The sequence below is a fragment of the Pipra filicauda genome, unplaced genomic scaffold, assembly GCF_003945595.2.
Source record: "Pipra filicauda isolate LSUMZ 115617 unplaced genomic scaffold, ASM394559v2 scaffold44_size3831614_pilon, whole genome shotgun sequence".
NCBI classification, from domain to species: Eukaryota; Metazoa; Chordata; class Aves; order Passeriformes; family Pipridae; genus Pipra; species Pipra filicauda.
In genome coordinates, this window is record NW_024104587.1 from 1,250,279 (window position 1) to 1,267,632 (window position 17,354).

The 17,354-nt window shown below is 47.4% G+C and overlaps 1 protein-coding gene across 3 annotated transcripts in view; it reads left to right on the top strand.

The window, feature by feature from the left end:
• Positions 1–1,032: 1,032 nt before the first annotated feature.
• Positions 1,033–17,354, top strand: part of SV2B (synaptic vesicle glycoprotein 2B) — a 68,475-nt gene continuing 52,153 nt past the window's right edge. Inside the window, exons 1-2 of one of the 3 annotated variants that reach the window (XM_027719887.2) lie at positions 3,942–4,186; positions 16,086–16,153. The gene's annotated coding sequence lies outside the window, so the exon portion shown is untranslated. Of the gene's footprint in view, positions 1,200–3,941; positions 4,187–16,085; positions 16,154–17,354 lie in introns of those variants that run through there. The other 2 variants (XM_039385925.1, XM_027719885.2) reach the window with 2 other exon arrangements.

Genomic DNA, 17,354 nt, shown 5'->3' on the forward strand with positions numbered 1-17,354 from the left:
CTTTGTGAAAACAGAGCCTTAGTCAGATGAGCTCAGAATTTCGGAGGAAAATATAAGATGCATTGAGATGTTTGCCCCCCTTTCTCCTTGCTTCAGTAATTCATTTCTCCTGGTACTGGTAATGTGGGTGGCAAGGCTCATGCTGCAGGCGTTACAGCACCCAGCAAAGGTCTTCTGCTCCTGAGCAACACTGAACAGCATGGTCCATCCAGTAGGTATATGTGTTTATGTATATATCCACATATCCCATCCAAACTGTGGGCAAGGAATGCTTTCACAGACCCAACCCCTGACTTCAGCAGTGTATTCATATAAAGCCATTTTTTCTCATATTTAGGCTGTCCATTTCCCCAGACCAGAGAGCAGCCCTGTCCCTTTCCGGTGGGAGGGAATGCAGCATTGCTTGCCTCTCCCCCTTTGCCGGGTGCTCTCTCCTCCTGATTTGTTTGTGGGTCTTGGCAGTGCTACCCCTTTACAGTGCAGCATGGAGGACAGTTATTTTATTGATATCCAGATTGATTCCATATGCATTATACTCTGTCTACCAACAAGCAGGCAGCAATACCAATGATTAGACTTAATGCCTGTATAGCTCTTTGCATTGTATTCATTATCTGCACTACTAATCCTGCTTATCAGGTGTAATAGCAGGTGCCATAAAATGTTGCCTATGATTCTCCCTTCTATTAAGGTCTGATTCTGGCTTTTGTAAACTAAGTTTCATTGGTAGAACTGGTGGAGGGAGGGGAGGTAAGTGCTGTCTCTGGCTGTACGGCTGTCACCAGTGGAGAGCAGCAGCCACCAGCCTGCTATCACTGCACACCTCGGAGAGGTGGCAATGCCCAGCTCCTGCTGCCACCACCTTGCAGCCCCCAGCCTCAAAGCCTGTCAGCTCAGGGATTTTCCATGACATCCCTTGGACTTGTTTAACCCCTGCTCGACATCTAAGCTGGTTTCTCCTGGCTCCTGTTTGGACAAGGATGCCTCCAAGGCCAGGTCTGCTGAGGCTACTCATGCAGACTATGCAAGAGGGCTCAGGGCAGGACAGAGGGACACTCTCTGTGCATGTGAGTGTGCGCCCCCCTGCACATGTGTGAGTGCCTGTGTGTGGAGGGGACATGAAAACCAGCCAAAAACCTCTGCTCTGCCCTCCGTTCAGCACCCTGTGATACTGAGTGCCTGTCACAGCGAGCGCCCTGGTGAGTAAGCAATGGCTCTGGCAGAGCCATGAAATATGCATTGTTTGTGTGGTTTTAGAGTCATACATTTCTCTGATTATCTTCCTTTCACTTGACAGCCTGTGAGCCACTGGAGAAGCTGCTCCATCACCACTTAACTTCTTTTGTTTCAGTTTCCCTTGTACACCCTCCCCACAGCATGTGAGCACTCCTGAAGGAGGGAACCCTGGTGTGCCCAGATCTGCACCTCGGTGCAAGAGTCCCTGGTGTCTTGTTCATGCAAGGAGGCAAAAAAAATCCCCCTGATGCTGTAGGTGAGACAAAAAAAAGGAAAATGTTTTGATTGTGGCTGTGGGGCTCTGCTCCACCCATGTGGACTGGCCAGATCTCCCGTCCGACCCTGCTCCCCAGGAGGTCTGGGGCTGCTCAGTGAGTTACAGGATTAGATGAAGCCCTCTTTGCCTGTGGAACCACGTTGATAACGACACCTGCAGCCTTTACACAGACACCTATTTCCCTGGGATATAAGAGCTTACATAATTTTATTCATCTCCATGACAGTTCCTTATTCATTGCAGCTCTGCTTTGTTTTCCATTTACTTCTTGCAGCTCTGAAACAGTTGGATTGCTGCAGATTTCATTAATGTGCTCTTAGGAACAGAAAGATGTTATGCCTCCCCATCCTAGTGCCTTGGATGTCAGGCAGCCCGTGAGGCTCAGGTTCCCTGCCGGCACCATATGGCACTACGGAAAATGGCTCTCCCTGGCTGAGGTACCTGGATACGGGCAGCAGTGATTAACAGAGAGAAGCACAGTAGGGCACAGAGGTAATTAGAAACACTGATAAACACAATGCAGTGGTAAGGAATGCCTCCCAGATTTATTGCCTCCCTCTCTGTTCATGATGTTTAGTACAAATTTAACTGGACTAGATCTATCCTGCATGGGAAGCAGTAAGCAAAGGGGATGCAGGGATTTTTCTGGGAATTGGGAAAAGCCCAGCAGGGACACTGGGGCGCTCATTTGGCCAGCCTGCCACATCTTTCCTCACTGCCAATTTCTTCTGCCAGCAGAAGGTGACATGAGGCAGAGCAGCCTTTTTCCAACAGCAACTGGGATGAAACTGGGAGAGCATCTCCAGGAGTGCCCCAAGCCCTCTCCAGGGGAGCACAGTATGAACAGTGCTGTGCTTCCTGAGTATGACCCACACACAGATCTGAAACCTGCAAATAGAGCTCCCACGTTTAGAAGAATGTGAAGTATTAATGAGCTGGAGGACTCAGAGGAATGGTGACAGGCAAGCAAAAAGTGCTCAGTGCCACGGTGATAGACTGGCTCTTTTTAGCTTTGCCAAGGCCTTGATACTTGGCCTGTAGCATACAGGAGTGCTGGTAATAATTTGACTTCTGAAGTGCTCCCACATCAAAGCAATCACTGCATTGTACCAAACACAAAATGCAATTAAGCTAATGTATTATGTGAGGAAGAATAAAGCTGAACTTTAGATTTAAGTTCTAATTTTTAAATGAGTGGGTGTTTAAAAAAAAAAAAGAATTAATCACCTACTGCATTTTCCCTGTGGAAATGATGCCACCAGTGCAGTCACAGGAACTGTATCAGCAAGCCATCAGATAAAGAGAAAATTTACAGGCCCAATTTGGAATATTGTCAATAATTACAAGCACAAGCACACTTGAGCTGGAGATTCAGTAATTTTTATTACGTGTCAAACTGCAGCAATATGATCCATAACACCAAGATTCCATTAAAAATAATTGGTAAGAACTGGCTCCACAAGGATATTACTTGTCAGGGATGACCTCGTCTCAGGAAAAAATGGAAAAGAGTAACAAGGAGTAAGAGGGGAAACTTAGGCACTGAGTGGGAAAGTTTTTCTAGGGGTTACCTGCTGACAGACCCAGGATGGGTGTCTGGGCTTTCAGTTCCACTTCTTTGCTCAAGTACAAGGGATTCACACTGCCTTGTAAATCCATCCCCATTTACTTTCTCAGAAACCTGTGGATCCATGCTCCTCCTCAGTTTTAGGTTAGGAGAAGCAGCAGTGGAAAGCTGTCAGTGAAAATATTTATTGCTCTCATTATGGGGACTAATTTGGGCATCTCTGCATGGAGAGATGTTGCAGGGTGTGGACATGCCCCCCATATACACTGACAAGGCTTTCTTGGTTAGGAGCTGCATGTGTTGTTCTTCAGTAAGACACCTCCTCATGTTACTGGTTATCTCTTTTAATAACACAAAATTATGTGGATGGATTTCCATGGCAGACTATGTTCCATGCTGCTGTGTCCACATGGTCTCTTTCAAGCACGAAATTGCATGGACAGTAGGATATTTCCTGCTACTCTTCTGGCAAAGGACTCCCAAATTATAAACACAAGGGGATTTTAAACAGAACAGGCTTATCCCACAGTAGGATTATCCCTGAAACATGCCCCGTCCTTAGCAATCCTGGGGAGAAGGGTCTCAAATGTAGCAGTGGTCTAATATATAAAGTGGAGAGACGAAGGATGCCCAGTCATGCTGGGATTCTCCTCTGCTTAAAGCTAGAAACATTCCTGTATGTCAGCAATTAGAAAAAGAAATAAAAATACCCTCATGTAATAAAGAACTCTGCTAGAGAGTTGCAACATTTAGACCCTGGGTTGGATTTCATTACCGTGATGAAATTACACAAGCATTGCCTCTCTCTCTGCCTGCTGTGCAGCTCCTCGCTCTCTCCCCTTCCCTTCGGCAGCCTCCGCACGCTCCCTCCGCGTTCGCTCCGCAGCCGGGCTGGGGGCGGCGTGGATTTAGGTAGGACGCGGAGCCCTGGGCTCCCTCCCAGCGCTGGGGTTCCTGGGCAGGGATCCCCTGGGCCGCATCATTGGCATGCGGCTCCTGGTAGGACTGCATCACTGCTAGAGGAGATGCGCGCAGAGCCGCGCTGCGCCGCTCGCCGCGCTGCGCCGCCCCGGCAGCCGCTCCGCCGACAACTTGGGGTGCCCGAGGTAAGAGCCCGTCGCTCCCCTCTGCTTTGCGGAAAAAGGGGTGAGAGCTGGCAGCCCGTGGGGGCTCGGTGCCTGGGAGGCAGCTCGGGGGGAGGGGGGGGGGGGGGGGGGGGGGGCAGGGGAAAGCTCTCTGCAGAAAACTAAAACAAAAGGTGCCACCGAAAGCAAAGATGCTTAAGGGCGCAGAGTCGGTGTCGGAGTTGGGATGGATCGGTGGGAACTGTAGGGACTCCCCTTAACTTAATGAGGTTGGAGGGGTCAGAGCAGTCGAGGGCGAGTAATTTAAACCAGCCCCGTTACGCTGCCCTCGCTTTCTGCCAGGAGCTGCTGCGCTGTAGAGTTTTAACTTGGGCTGAAGCAATCTTTAGGAGTGCTCCCGGTGTGTGCTCAGTTTGCGGTGGACTCGGGGGGAGGAGGAGAAGGTGTTTGCTTGGGGGCCGGGACTGTCGTGTCCGGATGGAGCCGTGTGGGACTGTGTGGGTGGTGGCACCCCAGGGCTGTGTGTGGGTGTGCCGGTGCCGCACCCACTGTAATTGTCCTCCCTTCGTCATCCTCCCCAGACTCCAGGAGAGCTTATCTGCAGCTAAAGCTAAAAACTGCAGTTCGTTTTCTCCGACTTCCTCTGTTAGGAAGGGTTAAATGAAGCCACAGAGAGAAAGCAGCGATTTGGGAGCTGTCGCGGGATGCGGGTTCTGTGGCGAGAAGTTCCCGTGCATGTGTGTGTATGCTCACTGCACATCCTGTAACACATCCAGGCACACATCTCTGCAGGACTATTTTTCTTGTAGAGGGCAAGTGTTGTTCAAGGGAAATTTTTATTACATGTGTCAAACTGCAGCAATATGATCCATAACACCAAGATTCCATTAAAAATAATTGGTAAGAACTGGCTCCACAAGGATATTACTTGTCAGGGATGACCTCGTCTCAGGAAAAAATGGAAAAGAGTAACAGTCTGATGATAATAATGTGTAGGTGAGGAGCGTGCAGTGCTTTGTGTGTGCCAAGGGGATCCCTCACTGTGTTTAGGTCAGGCACTTCTAAGCACATACTAGAGCTTAAAGGGGTCTCCTGCCATTGGGAGTCAGAGTAGAAATTCCTGATAGGATGAGATTAAATCTTGTGTCTGACATGACATGAAAATTGCTGTTTCGTGTCTCCTGTGTATCCCTGGTGTTATCATTTGGGGAAAGGGAGAGGAAAAGGGTTAATTCTGTGTCTTACTTAACCAGATATTGAATGTACAGTAGTGCCGCACTGATCGTCCCAGGCATCCAGCCGGATGTTCTGCTGTGCATTTGGAAATACACCTTGGTGCCTCTGCTTTAAATAACATGGGACCCAAGCACTTTCATGCAGTGGGATGTCCATGGTCAGGATAACCTGGAGGAAGGAGTGGGAACAGAGGCAGCATCCAAGTCTTTTTCTAGTTCTTCACGATGGTAAAGCTCTCGTCCACCCTCCAGCAGAAAGAGAAGGGGAACATCTCCCTTCACTGCAAAAGAGCTACCACAGGTAGCAGCACCTACAGGGAGACCCTGGGTCTCAAGAGATCCATGAGGCCCTTATTACCTCCCAGTGTTTCCCCTCTTCATGGCTTTGTTGTGAAAGGCATGTCCACCATGATTAGATGGACTCAGCTGGAGATCAGGTCTGCAATGATACCTTAGGTTTTCCTAACCCAGTTTTGCAAATGCATGATGTGAGTGCTGGGGGAACCCTTCTGGAGCATTAAAGATAGACACAGAACACAGCAAACAGGAGACATCTTTCCGCTTCAGCTTGCCCAGTTCTGAGAGGTCTGTCCCATGAAGTAGCTATTTGAACCCATTTGTGTTCTGTAACATCTTTAAATGAAAGTCTCTGGTACCTGACAGGTTCTGATTGAACGAGCTGAGCTGGATGTGAAAGCCCACTCCGGTTCTGATGCAGCCCTGAAGCTGCAAGTGCACAGCTGGGTGCTTCCCAAAAGTCAGCCTTGCACCTGCAGATGATTTCTGAAAATCTGACTGCATGTCTGCAGGAAGGGTGTGGGCCCCAGCTTCTGACAGCACAGTCAAAAACGGTGCGAAAAATCCCACAAGGAGAAGAGCACAGAGGCTGGTGCTTGGTACAGAGGGTGCAGGAGTTTTGTTTCAAAACAGGAATTGATCAGCTTGTACCTGCAGGGAAAAGGCAGAATGATGAAAACACATCCCTTTCTTGCTCTGAGCTGGGAGCATTACTTTTGGTAAAATGAAGTGTGAGAGATGAAAAAGGCAGGAAAATCCACCATGATTCATGGTGATGTTGTCCCACCTGTACAGCACACATTTGGGCAAAACTTGGTGAGGTAGGTCTGGGGTTTGAGGCTCATCCTGGAATTGGTGCAGCATGAGTCCAGTTCTTTTCCTTGCCTGAGCCAAATGAGAGCCTTCGGGTCCTCCCTCCTCCCCTCAGAGCTGTTGTGGGTGGCCCCTTCCTGGCCACCAAGTCCCAGAGATGATAACAGTCCTTCTGAGGAAGCCAAAGCCAGCCTTGAAAATCCTCTTCCTGCATTGCCAAACCAGCAAATTGATTTTCCAGATCATGAGCTGAACCTCTGAAATTGTTCTCTTCTGAAGAGATTATGGAATTACTCCTGTGCTAATGAATGCTTTAATGTTACGGTGACTAAAGTCCCATAAGGACTTTAACAGCCAAAAAAAAGAAAGACACTCTAGGAAAGATGAACCTGTGGTGGCTGTGTCAGACCTCACTTCACCATCTGGGGCAGAGAGGAGAAGAAAAATGAGAGGAGGGTGAAGATGGACTCATGGTCTCCCAGGAAGCTGCTGAATTCATCAGGAATATCTTCTGCAGCTCCCAGCTTTATCCCTCTGTCTTTGAGTGCAAGCAAGGAAACTATCCTAATGTTAACTATTGCTTTCCCTGTTCACCAGCTCTCTGGTAAATACCTGTCCCCTCCCTCAGTGGGAATAATCCAGCTCCTGGTGACCTGCTGGGAGAGCCCCAGGGTGGGCAGCAGAGCCAGGTCCTGTGCCAGGCTGCTGTAACCTGCCACGGGATTATCTGAGTTTAGCATTTCCCTTCTATCCTCCCAATACTTTACTGTCAGGCTCTGTAGTTTGGGATCATGGCACTGGTTTCCAAATATACAGTAAGACAATATATTCCCTGACACCCCCCCAAAGGAGTTTGGCATTTATCAGGGAGAAAATATGCTTGTGGGGATGAGTCTGCATTGATCCTGCTGGTGTTCAAAGAGCACTGCTTTACTAACCCTGGTTTTATGGCACTGTAACTCCACAGGTTAGAAGCAGGTCGTCCCAGTTTTGAGCAAGAGCAAAGTTAACCCCTAAGCAGTGCAGGGAAAACGTCTCCATGCCACAGGAGCTGCAATGCAAGGGGAAGGCTGGTCTATATTTAGGTTACGGTCTCTGCACAGAATGGGTAATCCTCTTTCCATGAATTATCCAGGGGATTAGACAGCTTTAAACTCCCCAGGCCTCCCTGGCTGCAGCCAGGCTCGGTGGGAGCCAGGGGAGCAATGGCCAGAGGGAGGTAGGTGCAGGCAGGTTGCTGATGACTCATTTGGCTGCTGCCAGCCTTGCCAAGCACTTCAAGAGGTCACCAGAGGCCCAGGCGCAGAGTGACACAGGAGTGACGTGCAAGGCAAAAGGGAACATCCCGATTAGGAAAGAACACAGAGCTCTATAAATAATTGCAGAGACGAGGGAGTTGGCAGCAGGTAGGAGGAGGGACAGAAGACCCGAAGCAGCAGCTTTCCGAAGTGTAATATCCTCGCTAGACTTTTCCAAGCTGTTTCTCAAACCAGAAAAAGGGATGCTTTTGGAACTGCAGCCGATACATCCGAGGAGATGCTCCAAACCCACCTGCTTGGGCTGGCTCTGCAAACGCAGTTCCGGGGATGCAAGTCAGGTTCATCTGTTTGGAGTGCGAATGGATCACTGTCAATACTCCATTAAAATGTTGAAGGGAGGCCAACAACACAGCTCAGGGACGGTGAGGGGTTGGGGAGGAATGGGATACAGGGAGGGAGGCAGGCTGGATTGCGCCAAAACCCAAATATTCCACTCAGTTATGGGGCAAGTGCCCACAACAGATTTCTGCCCTTTACTTATGCACAACTGCTAGAAAAAAAAGGAGTCCTGTCACTGGGGGCCTGTACATGCCATAGAAGAGACATTCTTGTCACCCCTGCATGTGGGTCTTGGGACAAAGCTTTGTTGGGGAGATGAATGAGAAAGGCTCAGCTGTGCAGGCTGGGCTGTAGTTGACAACCACTTGTGGTGTAGGATGCCAAGGGGGCTCTTTCTCTGGTGCCTTTGGCAGTGGAAAAACCAGGGAAGAGACCATGCCTGTGAAGCAGGAAGAGAGTCCTTGTGTGGGAGACTGAGCTAGCTGCCACTTCTGGTTTTCTATCTATGGGCTTGTGGTGCAGCCACTCTTTTCCTCCATTAGTCTCTAGAAGCTGGGATCTAGCTCAAAGCTCAAAACTTCACTCAGTTTTCCAGGCTGTAACTAAAATCGGTGCAGGGGTTTGATTTCCCCGATTCCCTTTGCCTTTTGTTGCTGCCTGGACATCTTGCCACCTTGTCCTGAAGTTACATTCCCCTGGATACTAACCCTGTGGACCCCCATAATACAACTGCCATCCCCCAGCCTCACTCTTTTTCTGGACTGCAGGAAAGTCAGGTTTATTCATGGGGAAGTTAAGTGCACCAAGGCACTTTATTATCCCTGCATTTAAATCAATTTATTCTACTTTCTGCCGCTTATGCTACATACTCTAAGTCAGGATTTTGACCCTATTTTATTTTCCCCTGCCCAGAACTGGGACAAATTGAAAGCCTCACCCTGCTGTTCATCATTCCCTCTTTTACTCACATCATCTGGAGGATGCCATTTAAGTAATGTCAGGGGAGCTTGAGTTGAAGAGGGAATAAATGAGCAGTCTCCCAGCTCACTGCTAGGATGGGAAATTCTGTGGCTGGCCCTGCAGCTCCTGCCTTGCCCAGGCACTCGAGCAGAGTCAGTGTCAACCCTGGCTTGTTTCTGCCTGTGAGGGTAGGGCTAGAAATTACCAGAGAAAGCCTGGAGGGAAGAAGGAAAGCAAAGAAGGGAAAGACCAGGGAAAGTCTTTGCCTTTAACGTGAGCTAATGTCTTTCCTCCCTGCGTCGAACATCCTCAATTTCCTGTTTAACTTAAAGTCAACACATCTGTCACGTTCGCCCGCTGCCTGGTTCCCCCAAGCCACCCCCCTCCCATCTGCTCTCCCTGCTGCCTCCAGCCTCCCTCCACTCCTATTGCTTTGTGGCTGGGGGTGTGTGCCTGCGATTGTGTTTTCTGCTGGCTGATGGACTTTTCCATTGCTCATGATTCAGTACCTGGATGTGGTCGCAGTGGGATGATCTGCTTGGCTTGCAGAGCATTTACTTCTAATCTCCGGCTTGTGACATCCTAGCAAAAAGGGGTGACCCTTCCAGGAGCAGCTCCACAGGCTAGAAAGAGGGGAAATGGCTGGTGAATGGCTGTGATGAAATATTTCCTAGTTCTGGTAAGCGATGATGCTTTTCTCTTTGGTCTCTTTCTGGACTATCAGTCCTGCTGCAATAGTAATATGGCTTAATGGGTTAAAAGCAAAGGGAGGGGAGCAGAAAAAGAGACAGAAAAAACAGTGAAGCTCATTTGGTTTGTATTGAAGCTTTTCCAGGGGTCAGTGCTCATCAAAGCAGTTTAATTACTGTTGGTGAGAGTCTGGGAACCAAGCGGATCAATGTGTGTGCTTGGGCAGTCGGACCAGCTCTCGCTCACATGCAGTTCCATTGCTCAGCCTGCATATTTTTTTCCTACTGGATTTCCAGCTTGGTCTGATGCTTTCCATGGGGTAGTCCTAGGTGAGCTGCTACCTGAGTGCTGCTTTTTCTACCCTGCACTTGTTACTGCAGGAGTTATGGGAAGTCATTCATAAATTCCTGCCCCTAAAACCTCTCAACCTTTCTAGCTAATAGACTGTCTCTGTCATTAAGTCTAAGCGAATTTTTCACTGAAACCAGTCCCCTAGGTTCTGCCAGTATGTGTTATATAGAGAGGTGCAGATAAAGATGTTTGGGAGGAAGAGGGTCTCACTGGACTACACTCTGCTGGGACCATGAGCTATCTGGTGTCCTGGGCACTGGCTTACTCTAAGTGAGAGGTTTGCCAGTCAATATATCTCACAGGACTCTCAAAATGGGCGTCCTGCTTCTTAGTCCAGTGACAGCAGAGCTCTTACACTAGGGATGAATTTAGGGCCCTTGTTTAAAGAGGATCAGGGAAATAATAAACCTAAGAGCAGCCTTTGCAATCTGGCTGTACTGAATCTGCAAAGGTCTGTACATAACAAAAAACCCAAACAAACAAAAAAAAAACCCCACACACAAAAAAACCACAAAAAAAACCACAAACAAAGGAAAAATACAGCGGTGAAGCTTTGGCAGTTTTTCTGACAGGTACAAAGCCATGACCTTCCTGGCAGACCTGTGTTTCACCCAAAAACTGACACAAAATATGGTTTGGGGATACCAAAACAATTTTTTTTTCCTGGATTTCTTTATGACAGGCAGAGTTAAAAACTACTCCTGGAGAACATTGTTGATATAACTTGTTTATAAAAATATTCCTCTCACGATGTATTCATACAGAAACCTCCACTTGCTAAAAACTCACACATTTCCTACCCTTTGTTGTTTAGATATTGTGACACTGAGAGTGAGGCACTCTGGGTTTTGTGCTTACTCTAAAGAAACTTCGAAGTTTCAAGCACCAGTTACATTAAATATAAAGATTCTCCTCTCTTGAGCAGCAAGTTTTGACTTGGGATTTTGTTTCACATGTGTTTCAGGGTGACAATCTTTTGTGCCAAATCTGTGTCTGGCAAACAGTGGGTGAAGAGGGAAGTGGAAGGGGCTTTGCGTGATTGAATCCCAGCACTGTGCAAGAAGGAGAGAGTGCAGGAGTTGCCCAATTTGTTGTCTTTGGGGGGTTGATGATTGTATCTGTGAGGAAATCCTCTTAGGACAGCTTTTGTGTCCTTTAACCAAAACACCATGGCTTTTTTCAAAAGGCTGAAAATCCTTCATTCCCTGTTTCCTGGAATATTATTTCTGAGTGCCAGAAATTTTTATAAATTGTTTTTCTTGTTAGATTATCTTCTAAAACCTACAGTAATGTTGATGCCAGAGTATCTTTGCTGTCAATTTGGTGTTTGTGCACTTGACTTTTCTCCCACATTCAGTCTGGGATGTTGGCCAGCGGTGACTGTGCTTTCCTGATCCCTGCTGCAGTGCTGCCTGGAAGGGTTAATTTCCTACATTTAATTAATGACTCTGTAATATTTATAAAGAGAAAATCATCATACCCATCTGTGATAATTTTGGTACTTCTGCCAAGATGAAATCCTAGGGCCAAATAAGTATTACAATATGCTGGATGTAGAGACTTCTATAATGTCCTGCAGTTATTTCCTGAGAGAGCCTGATTTAATGTTGGGGAAGTGAAGGACAGATACTGAAGTCTTTGTCTCTGGGTAGAAACAGAATTGAATGTGTTACAGGATTAATGAATGTTATTCCTTTTAACTTAACTTTAGTCTTTTCTCAGGGACATTTGGGTTATAAAGGATGGATTTCCCTTGTGAAAAAAATCCATTTGGTGAGGGCAGGGAGTCATAGGGGATCCTAAGTGAAGAATACTCCAGATCATTCCTGTGATGGCGCTTGGCATCAGTGTCATCATCTCTTCAGGGCAAGGTAATCAAGGAGATGGAAGATGAAACCTTTCCTTGCCAGGGAGACTTCCACATTATTTGATTGAAATTGGAATCCAGTCACCTCATGCTTGTCTCTCCAGATTTTTCTTACCACATCTGCTAAATTACCACCAGCTATTTGCGTTTTAAATGAGGGCTTCCTCCCGCACAACCCATCTGCTCAGCCTGTTTGTTCTTCCCGTGCAGTCACGACTTAGTGATGACGTTTATGTCAGAGGAAACACACTGGTGTTGGGGGTAGAAGAAAGAGGGGATCAGGGTGGCCCTGAAGATTCCCTTGGCTATGTTGAGTTTGAAAGAGGAGCTGGGTTAAAATTGGGGGAAGAACCTCTTATGAAAGAGAATTAAGCCAGATCAAGGGAGCTGGGAAGCTTAGGCCACTTTGAGGACAATTCTTGTTTTCTAGTACTATCCCAGGGAATCTTTACAATTGGACATCATAGACTCTCCCACATCTAAGGTGACATAGCTCACCTGGTTATGTTCTTGACTGCCCTAATGCCAGAGAGGTAGGAGAAGTTAAGGCCTTTTTTGCTTGGAGGTGGTTGAAATGTGTAAGTGTTTTAAGGTATTCTCATCTGCCTTATTAAAATGGAGGGACTACAGGTCTTCAGAGATGCTTTCTGCTCACCTTGATGTGACAAACCTGAAGATATGACTACAGATATAGAGGGATGTGATAGAGATCTACAAAGCTGTGAGTGACATGGAGAGAGTCAGTAGGGCTGTTGACTATCTCTTCCAGTCCAAGACCCAGGCAACATCAGAACAGATTAAGAGAAGCCTGGTACAGTTCCAGGATACCTCATTGTGTGGGGACTGGAGCAAGCCTGATGCTGGGCAGGTTCCTACAGGAGATGCTGCAGGACTGTGCGGCAGCTGGTTCTCCATGATTCAGTGTTTCCAGTTAAACTTGGTGTTTTGCTGTGATTCACAACAGCTCTTGTGGAAGATAGGTTTGCAGGAAGCTGGAATTCATCCGCTCCTGACTAGGTGATGGATGGATTTGTTCAAGCTCTGGTTCTCTCCGTGCTGCCAGCACAGTGGATGCCTCCTTGGCCCCCTATACTCCCAGGCTGGCAGTGAGTGAGAAGAGTGGTGTCCTCTGAGCACTACTGAAACACAGAGACTTTCCCAGTCCTGGCCTGAGGATAATGCCTGTGGCATGTTCTGTAAAATGTGAGAGGGTGAGTAAAATCCCTGCAGAAGATTTTTGACCACGGGGAAAGTACAATGGGAGCCAGTCTACTCCTGGATGTGATATGCTTTACACCCATCCTACTCTCAAGGACTGAGATCTGGTACTGCAGTGGTAAACTGAGGACAGGTCCTCTGTCAGGACACAAGTGGTCACAGCCTGTCTCAGGGATTGGCACTCATACTAATGGACAAAAGTTCTTTTAGATTTACAAGCTATCCTGAATGGCTGGATCCTGATATTAGTCTCAGGGCTGTAAATCTAGTAAAATAAATAAAATTGCTCTGGGATTTTGCTCCTCATAATGTCATAAACACAGAAAGTGATCATTCTGCTCTGTACACAAAGTCCAAGGGTCTCTCTGCCCTGATAGAGGGGAGGGAGCAGAAGCAGGGGTGATTTGGGCTGATGGCTGCTTGGGGCCACAAGAGGTGTGGGCTTTTCGCAAGTGGCAACTGGTTCTGAAATGCTTTCAGCCCACTTCAAAGGAGGAAATCTGACCTAAATTCCTTTCATCTGCTTCTACTGAAGCTGAGAGTGGGCACCAGTGAGATCAGCCATTTCTTGGTATGGGGGGGGGTGTACATTTGTCCTTCTGCATTCCCACATCACATGCACTTGCTGCCCAAATTCACAGATGTTTTATCAGGACTGTCTCATTTCAGGGATCTAGTGTGCATTAATTATGAGCATGTGTAAATGAGGTGTTAAATGATTTATACGCAGACCCAGATTGAGAAATCCCAGTGGTTTCTTCTCTGGATGTGTAGCCACAGTTGAAAAAGTCAGACTTCCTCACGTTCAGGAGGAGCTGAGGAGCCTTTTCACTTGTGATACAGACCCAAAACTGCTAGTCTTGGTGGAGGTTGAGCCTCCCTGGTGAGCCAAGGCTCACCAGTGGGGCCGGCACATGCATGAGGAATCCTGCCATCACCAGTGCAATTCACTGGCCCTCTGGGGACTGTGGCGTTGCTCTGATGTCAGGCCACCCTTGGGAAGATGGGGAATGCCTTTTGCATTCTCGGAGCCAGAGGATGGGAATTCAGAGCAGCAAAATTTTAATTAATCTTGTATTTATTTTTTATCACTAATTGAATATGCTTTTGGTGCTTTTTTTCTTCTTTTAGATAAGGGGGTTTAGGGTTGTTTATTAGTATCTATTTTATAATTGTAGCAAGAGAGGATCATTTGTTCTTAGTAGCTCAGACACTGCAAACCATCAGAGATGCTGCCTGTGCTGTGGCCATGCCTGGATTGGTGCCCAGGGGTGCTGGGCAGGATTGGTGCCCAGGGGTGCTGGGCAGCACAGGCACCTCCAGCCCAGGGTGCCCAGCAGCAGGAGGGCGAGAAGCCAGAGCCTTGTTGGGCTGCTGGGGACTGCTGGGGACTGGGAAGTTTGCAGGGCTGGGGGTCTCTGGCAGGGAACACTCATAGACCATTTCTGACCAGAAGGCATTTGGTGTTTTGACATGTTTTTGAAAAGCCAAGTGTGACCACTGACTAAAGTGAGTCACTGGGTACTCCTTCTCAGGGTTTTATTTTCAAGCAACTCTGCTTAAGCATGGTGGCCACCAACAGAGTCTGCCCTGAATGCTGCAGAGCCAGCCCACAGAAGACTGATGTCCTTTCAGCTCCTGTAATCCCCCTGACACACGAAGGACAGGCATGAAGGGAATGAGGAAAGATTAGGAAAAGCTAATTTTCCACGTACACACACCCCCCTGCAAGTTCTTCAAAGCCTTGTCTGTACCCAAGGCTTACACCCTGACTGCTTTAAAACCAGAAAGAAGTGGGAGAAAGCTCAAGTCCTGCTGACTCACAGTTACAGGGCGCTGAGCACAGCAACTTCCCAGCCATCAGCAGGAAAGAAAGATTTACACCTGAAAAGCAGCTGAGAATTTGGAAAAGAGGAATGAAAAATAAGGTGCTTCAAAGCCATGCTGTTTGAAAGCTGTTGGAGCTAAAGCAGCAGGCTGAAACAGGGCTCCTGCTTGGCTTTCTCCACAGCAAATTTGTAAAGGAGGCAAGTTCTCAGGATGGAGAGATGCTTGGTGAGGGTGGGAGCACTCACCCCCACTCGCCTGCTCTGCACCAGGCAGCTGCTGCTGGTCTCTGCTTTTCCAGGCCATGCAGATGATTAAATATTGAAAGGGTTTGGTTGCTGTTGCTTGAAAAGCTTCTGTCTGGATGAAAATGAAGTTATGTGAGGACAAGTTTGTGCTGGTGCAATTAGTCTCTGTTTAAATACATCTGATCATAAACAGACCAAAAATAGCTTTGTGGGTTTAAACGTAAAGGCACCCTCGGGACGTGGGTTTGGGTTACTCCTTCTTGGAGCTATGTGGGAGAGCTCAGGGAGGGGGGTATTGCAGATGGAGGTCAGGCTGAGTTATCAGCAACCCTGTGGCGTTCAGAGGTTGTTGCAGATGCTGAAAGGCTGGTTGTGATGGGAACCAGCACCTGAGGTTTGCGTGTTCACACAAACCCTACTCCAGGCTCGCCTCCCACACACCCCCCAACACCCTGGGAGAGGGGGGGTGATGGATTGTGATGCAGGCAGAGGGAGGGGAGGGAGAAGGGATTTGTGATGAGTTATAGGATTAGGCAGAGGCAGGAGGGAAACTGGGGTTAAGGTAGAGGCCAAAATGTGCAGAGGATGAGATTGAGAGAGTTGACAATTCTGGGAGGCTGTTCTTAAACTTCCACAGAGTTCTTCAGGAGCACTCTGTGGAAAATCACCCACCTAAGCAGTGGGAACAGGAAGCCAAGTGTGGAGGAAGAAGGTCCTGTACTGACTAGTGGCCCAGCCAAATCTTAAATATAGACAAGGAAAAGTTATGTTCAGGTGGAAGTAGAAAAAGCAACCATTTTTCTGCTCTCCATCCAGGCCCCTGTTGCACTTTAATTTCCTGAGAGGACATCGAGGGCATTTTCCAGCTTCTTAGCTGTGCACAGGTAGGAGCCTCCTAAACTATATGTCTTGGTACCTTCCTGATAGAGCACCAAAGGGACAGGCCTTCACAGTCCTCATCGGCGGTGGGTCCTAAAGATTTCCAGTCACCCCTGCTGAGCTTTTGGATAATCTGGGTATTGGATTCACCCATGGAGGTCCCAAAATCACTGGTAACACCCATGTGTGCTTTCATGGGTTTATATGAAGTTGTTTCTTTCCTGTGTGCAGCCTCAGTGAGGATGCAGGGGATCTCTGCAGGCTGTGACCACAGGGAATGGCACAGTGGGCACAGGAGCAAGGCTTGGCCTGAGACATTTAATCACTTTCAGCTGTCAAGAAAACACATTTGAGCTGGAAAAGAAAGCTCCCTTCATTGTCTGGGTGTCCAAAACAGATGTGCAAGTCTGTTCTGTGACCAAGGGAAACTTTGAGAAAATGTTTATCTCGTTAGGATAAATATAAACAGAGAAAAGGTACCAACTTGATTTAAATGCTGCTATAATCTGCAGAGATTCTGAATAATCTATCCTAAAAGCACCTGGCCACCCAGCAGGCAGAGAGGCCATCCAGCCTGGGGGAACGGGACAGACTGGTTAAAGAGCTGCTGGTCCCTCTGGGTCATGTAGGGGTTCAGAGAGAGGAAGGAGAGACAGGATTTCCATCCTTCCTGCAAGGGGAATTTAGTTCTTGCATTGAACTGCATAGGTTTCAATAGACAATAATCACTGAAAATTGGTTTCTAATTGTTCTTATCTATAAGTTAAATCAAATTTGCAATAATTTTAATAAATATTTCTTGAGTTTGATGGTAGCATCCAATGGGAGAGAAGTCTGTAGAAACACCTGTGACTAAACAGACAAGCAAAGCTTTGCTTTCTTGGAGTCTGAGTGAACTGGACAGTATTTGCTAAACCAAACAGGAAATTTAGCAGCTTATTTTTTTTTAAAATGGTAAGGAAAAAGGGATCATATTTATCTTTTTTTTTGCTCAGAATAAGATGGTATGTCTGGAGCAGAATTTGCAGTTCACATTTTCATTATTCTTTAGACCTAATTGAAACTTGATTTCAAAAATTACATGAATCAGCTCAGTTTATGGTAGTCATTGATCAGTTCCTAAGCATTTTTTAATGGTGTTTCATGATAATTGTTAATTGCACTTCATTAGAAGTACATAGTCACAGTAGGGCTGATGGATGGATT